Genomic DNA, 6,225 nt, shown 5'->3' with positions numbered 1-6,225 from the left:
CCCCCCCCCAACGTGGCTGGGACAGTGGCCTGGAGCTGGCGCTCTGCGCGTGCGGCTGGTGTCCGGCTCGGCTGGGCCGCCCGCCCTGTCTGTGACAGCCTGGCTGCAGCTTCCAGACATCACCTCAGAGCCCGCCTCCCGCTTCCCGGGGCTGCTCATCGTGAGCAGGGAGTCACCTACACCTGTCTGGGGTCTGTTTGTGTTTCCAGACGGCCACCCTGCAGGAGCAGCTGCCCACACGCACTCCCCACCCAGAGGGACGGCCGCTGAGCTGTCCTAAAGTCACCTCCTGCAGTACCCGCCCAGCCCCGCCCACGCCCCAGGGTTCCACCACTACCTCCCTGCCGACCCAGGCCTGTACCCTTCTCAGCCCTGGTGACAGGCCCAACTCTCTGCCAGCCTCACCCACTGGCCCCGCCAGAGCCCCACAGCCCCGGCGGGTGCCCAGGAGCACAGGTCTCCCCTTCTTGGCCCTGAGCTGTGCTGGGGCCAGGACAGTGGCCTCACTTGCAGGCCCACGGCCCACAGGCTGGGGCTCCGAGGAGGGGACCCCAGCACATCCCACGTAGCCCACAGGGACGTGGAGCCACAGCGGCCCACAGGGCTGCTGTACCTCCCCTGGCCTCCACTCCCACGCGCACACACACACTGCAGACACATGTACCTGTGCCCAGACACACACCACACCCACCCCTCCGCCAAACACACATACACCCACGCACACAGCATCCCCATATATTAACCACAGATGAGAGGGCACCCTGGGCACAGCCCCCCGGGGCTGTCCCACATTCCCGTGGGGCAGACCACAAAGTCATAAAGGGCAGAGCTGGGCCCCAGCCCTCCAATTCCTTCCCACCCATCAGCTCCCCGGCACCTGGTAGATTGGAGGCTCAGGCGCTGTCAGGTAGGGAGGGTGCAGGCATAGGCTGCCCGGCCACAGGGCCCCTGCACCAGCCTCCCCCGCAGCCTGATTTATGGAGCCACCTGGGAGCCTGGCCAAGGCTGTAAGTCATGGGGGATAGGGAGCTGCTCTCCAGCCCTTGGCCCAGCCCCAGCCCCCTGGGCCACAGACTGGGCCTTGTCCCCCCAGGCAGGAGCAGATCCCTGCCATTTTCCACTTATGTCCTCCTCCGGTGGCCTCAGACACCAAGTCCTGCCGTGACATCTTGGGGCTCTGAGGAGGGCCAGGCGGGCCCAGGCCAGAGGGGAGGGCAGGATGGGAGGGACCCTTAACTCCCACAAGATACCTCATGACCAGCAAGAGAGGGGCCCCAACACATGCACCCGAGCCCCATGCTGCGGAGCCCTGGGTCCCACATCCTGGAAGGGGGATCTCAGTCCCCAGGGCCGCCTCCCCTGGCTGCAGGCTCCGCGGAGAACTTGCTTTCCCGCCTGGCCCAGAAGAGGACCAGGAATTTGGGGTGCTTGAGAGGGCAGGTGGCTCTGTGTGTCCCAGAGCCAGCACGGGGCTGTGGGGCAGAGCTTGTCTGATGGCGGAGGCACTCAGAGCCGCCTGGGGTGGCCAGGCGGGGGCTCCCACGCGGGGAGCTGCCGGGGCCAGACAGCGCAGAGGCCTCCAAGTGGCGGACGTCACTTGCATGTGAACGGCCACTGCGCAGGCCAGGCTGCGAGGGAGGCCGCTCAGATCTGAGCTGCAGCCTCATGGTCAGTGCTCCGCTGTGTCTCTCTCGCAGTTTCTGGGGTGTAGTTGTGGGCGGCAAACTTGCACTGAAAACCAGCTGCCGTGTGGCCGACACTGGAGTGGGAGTGGGGGTCAGCAGGCCCGCCTGTGCCCCCAGGGCTCTGGTACTAGAAGGGACAGCGCGTGTGAGACATGAGGGGAGAGGGAGCGCCTGCACAGGCAGCGCTGGGAGCCTGGGTTAAACCGAGAGGCAGAAGCGGTAGCCTTGCAGCAGGGACGCGGGGGTCCGAAGGGTGCCACCTTCCCCCTGGCCGAGCCCCTTCTGAGTGGGAAGAGGTGAACGCAGACCTTCCTGGGCCTGGCCCAGCTCAGATGGCCTTGTCCCTCCTACCCCAGGGCCCAGGGTCACCACCCCGTCACATGTGCCCCGTGCCACACGCCCCAGGGCTGGCTTGGGCAGCATACTTGGGGCCGCACAAATGCAGGGAAGCATTATAAACAAAAGACAAAACAGTCTATTGTAGCGCTCTCCTCGCTCCCCAGCCAGCAGGAGGCTGGCTGGGCCTGCGCCAAGACGGCCCGGAGCGCGCCCGCGGAGGTGTTTTCGTCTGAGGCCAGCCGGCCCGCACTGCGCCGTGGCCTTTGTCGAGACTGTGCTTGAAGCTTCCTGTCTCTGTTATTCTCCTCTCCAGGAAGACATCTGAAACCCAAAACTTTTATTGCCCTTTTAAATGGCCTTTACGGCTCCCCGTTGGCTTCCGAGCAGCCCAACCTGCTCGGTCCTGCTCTGCTGGGACTGTAGTTAGGGGCAGCCACTGCACCCCGGTCTTGCTGGCCGCAGGGTCTTGGCCAGGGAGGGTCAGAGTCAGGAGGAGCTGCAGGAGGGGGTGCCAGCTGGGACCCAGTGCCGTCCTCGCTGGCCAGCGCTCCGGTAGTGGCCGCAGGGGGTCTGTGCCCCACACAGCTGCCCACCTACCCACCAGCCGGGCTGGGCCTCCTGGACCCTCTCAGACATCTGTCCTCCTTTTCCCGCCCTTTGAACAGGGCAGCAGCTTCTCCCTGTGGCAACCCTCGTGGTCCCTCCGGTGAGTGGAAGTGTTACGAAACTGCAGAAGAAAAGACGTAGGATGTAAGGTGGGGTTCAGGGCAGTCCGAGGCAAAGGCTCAGGACTGAGAGGCCTGGATGCCAGTGGCCCCTCGCCGCCCAGCAGCTCCACCTCCTCTCAGCCTCAGTTTCCCTGTCTGTGACAGTACCACTTTGTGTGACCCATGTCAAGACTAAGTGATTAGATGGTTTCGTGCCTCAGCACTGTATTTTTAAAATGACATTGAAGTGGTGGTCGCTCCTGCTTACGTGAAAAGGAGTTTGGGGAATTTAGAGGATGCTGGCACGGGGGCGGCACCTCTAGGGCACCAGCACCTCCAAGGTGCCCAGGTGCATCACACCAGCACCCAAGAGTGGAGGCTGCAGAGGGGAGCCAGGCAGACGGCTGAGAAGGGGAAGTTTGACACTGAAACAAACAGAGCAAAGTGGGCCGGTTCGGCGTCCCAACCCCTGCCCAGATGGTGCCCAGATGGTGCCCAGATGGTGCCGAGCCCGGCTGGGCCCTGTGCTCTGACTTCCTGCACGCCGCCCAGGCACCCAGGGAGACAGCCAGCTGCGGCCAGGCCTCTGTGGCTGGCTTTGGCCTCCACCTGGCGTGGCTCCCGTCAGTCTGGGGCAGTGGTCACCTGAAGCCACAGATGCAGCAGAAAGGTGGCCTCCTCCCCGCCCCCAGGAGCTGCAGACAGAGCAGCAGGCAGGCCGCACACCATGGCCTCGTGTGGGGCAGGGCTGACGGGTGGGTCCCCCGCACGCCCCATGCTGCACACTCCACCTGACCACGCGGCACCTCACGTGGCAGCCTCCACATGGCAGCCATGTTCACAGCCAGCCCAGAGTCGGGAGGGGCAGAGGGGACAGCTGTCCAGGGAGAAACCATCCAGAGCTGCGAGCAGGCCAGGTGCAAGGGCCTGAGCACATGGGGTGGGATCCAGCCACCAGGAAGTAGGGGCAGCCTGAGAGCCCAGGAAGGAGCCAGAACCAGAGCCTGAGACAGGGCTGTGTGGGGCCTTGTCTCATCCGGGCTGTTGCCATTCCTGCCGCCTTGCGGAGCCCCGTGAGGACCCTGAGAGGCGCACCCACATAGCAGCCCTTGGCCAGGCCCTTGCCCTGGGGCAGCGCCCAGCAGGGAGGGGTGCCGGCAACTGGTCACCGAGACTCTTGGGTAGCTACTGCCTTGGTGAAGTGTAGAGCCAAGGCCACCCTGTTCCCTGGGCCCCGCACTCCTCTGTGGCAGCAGGCCAGGGGCCATGTACAATGCTGCTCATTCAGCCCACTGGCCAGGTGTGGCAGACACAGAGGCTGGGGTGGGGAGGGTGGGTTCGGCCACTCCTGGCCCCCTGACAAGTCTATACTCAGCAAAGAAGAGCTGGTGGCCACAGGGGCTCACCTCGGCCCTTGCTGAGCTGTGCCCAAGCCTGGAGCCAGGAGCAACTGTGACACGTCCACCCAGGGCTGCCCACGAGTGACCCCACAAGGCTCTTGGCCACCAACAGGTCAATGTAGGGAAGGTGCCCACCCCACCTTGCAGGGACCTCTTCTGACTGTGGCTTCCTGTGTGCTGGGCCAGTAGAGGATGTGGCCCCTGTGTCCAGGCCGCCAGCACAGTGTGGCTCAGTGGTCTCATCAAGGACCAGGGGCCGGAAGTACTCCCTACCCACCACCACATACACTGGGGGACAGTGGCTCCGTGGCCGGCTGGGAGCCCTTTGGCACAGAGCTGCCAGCGGACAGCCTTGAGTGCCCTAACTTCAGGGCCAGACAGGAGCAGTAGAGGAGGACAGAGACCAGCACGGGCACAGGGCAGCCCTTCCCATCCCTGCCCTGCCTGTCCTGCCTTTTCCTCTTTCCTTCTCTTCCTCTCCTCCAGGGAACCCGGGCCTCCTCCACCCGGCTGACTTGTTTTCCTCACCCCCCAGCTGCGGTGAGAGCTGCTGGCCGAGGGGCCCAGTGGGAGCCAGGCTCTCCGGTGCCCACCTCTGGAAGCGGTCTGAGCAGAGCCCCACCCCACCCCCAGTGGCAGGCCTGCAGCTGGGCAGCATCTCTGCCAGCTGGGCTCTGAGAGCTTCGGCTCAGACCGCCAACTTCACTCTGTCTGAGGCTGGCAAGAGAAGGGTAGGGAGGCTGCGCCCCCAGCCTCAGGCAGCCGGATGGCTGCAGAGACCCAGGAACGGGCATATCTCACAGTGTGCCCGGGGCCCCAAGGCCGGTGCCCTGTGCCCGTGGGCACCCGCTCCTCCTCGCCAGGCCCCCCAAACTGGCATCCACCAGCCATCGTGTCACTCGTGACCGACACTCAGACCACGGACAACTCTCACGCTGTGTCTGTCTCCTCGCCATGGCCTCCGCCACCTGGCTGAGGTCATGGCTGTTCCCGGATTGGAAAAGGGAGGAGCAGAGGACGTCCCCCAGCCCCTGCCCTCCGCCTCCGCGTTGTCCCGTCCCGCGTCGGTCAGTGGCTCAGCGAAGGGCTCTGCGGTGCAGTGCAGTCCGCTGCCGTCACTCTGACAGCCCACCCGAGACAAATGACTTCAGGAAGGAAAGCTCTGTCCTGGCTCGTGGCCTCTGAGACTCCCCCCACCGCACCCCCCGCTCGGGCTGTGGGGCCGTGGATGGCGCTGCAGGTGTCACGTCTCCAAAGCCTCCCTCATCCAAGGTCACAAGAGCTGTCCCCTCCTGTGCGCTCCTGGGAGTTTCTCCTTTCCATCTTAGTTTTGGCACGGGGTGAGGGGAGGGTGGAGGCTCTTCTCGGTCGTCCTCGCCGCCTGGCTGTAATCTTTTCAGTGGTCTTTGGCTTGGTATTGCACAAACGGCTACTTTCAATCTTCAGATGTTTCTGATAAAGAGCTTATAACTGAATCCTGTTCTTTTTCTCTGGCCCGAAATCACTCTCCACTGGCTTCTGTGCGCGGCTCCTGTCACTGCGGGTGGGTCGGTTCCAGCCATCTCCCTTGGCCCGGCCTACGAGCCTCTCCTGCGCTGCCTTCTGGGGCCGAGGGTTTCCGCTTCGGCTGCGCTCTGTGGGCCTGACCCGTGCACTGCTGAACCCTCCGGGCCTCCCTCGGACTCACACGCGCACCCCGTATCTGTACCCATCCCAAGGCCACCCCTTTCTGGTGGTTTTGCTCTAGCTTGCCTTCAGCCCCGGGGGACACCTTTACTTCCAGTAGTGGCTTCGGACTGGCCTGGCGGCGTGCGGAGCAACCCCTCCGCCTCTCACGCCTCCGACCCCTGATCCTCCTGTCAGAGCGCCCTTCTTTCCACCCCAGTCCTCTGACACGCCCGTGGCCGCGAGGGCCGGGAGGTGTTGTGGAGCGGTATTTGCACCCGTGGGCGCTTTTTCCACTGGTGCTGAATTCTAGGCGACGGCACTTGGCCTCAGCGCAGGGCAGAGCTTGCTTATTGCTTCCGTTTTGCAGCCGTCATTGTTTCTACGGAGAAGTCCACGTCCTGGGCAGGCGGGCGGCTCAGTGGTGAG

This window comes from Octodon degus, unplaced genomic scaffold, assembly GCF_000260255.1.
Source record: "Octodon degus isolate 3935 unplaced genomic scaffold, OctDeg1.0 scaffold00123, whole genome shotgun sequence".
NCBI classification, from domain to species: domain Eukaryota; kingdom Metazoa; phylum Chordata; class Mammalia; order Rodentia; family Octodontidae; genus Octodon; species Octodon degus.
The sequence above is the reverse complement of the archived record's forward strand: the minus strand, read 5'-3'. Positions refer to the sequence as shown.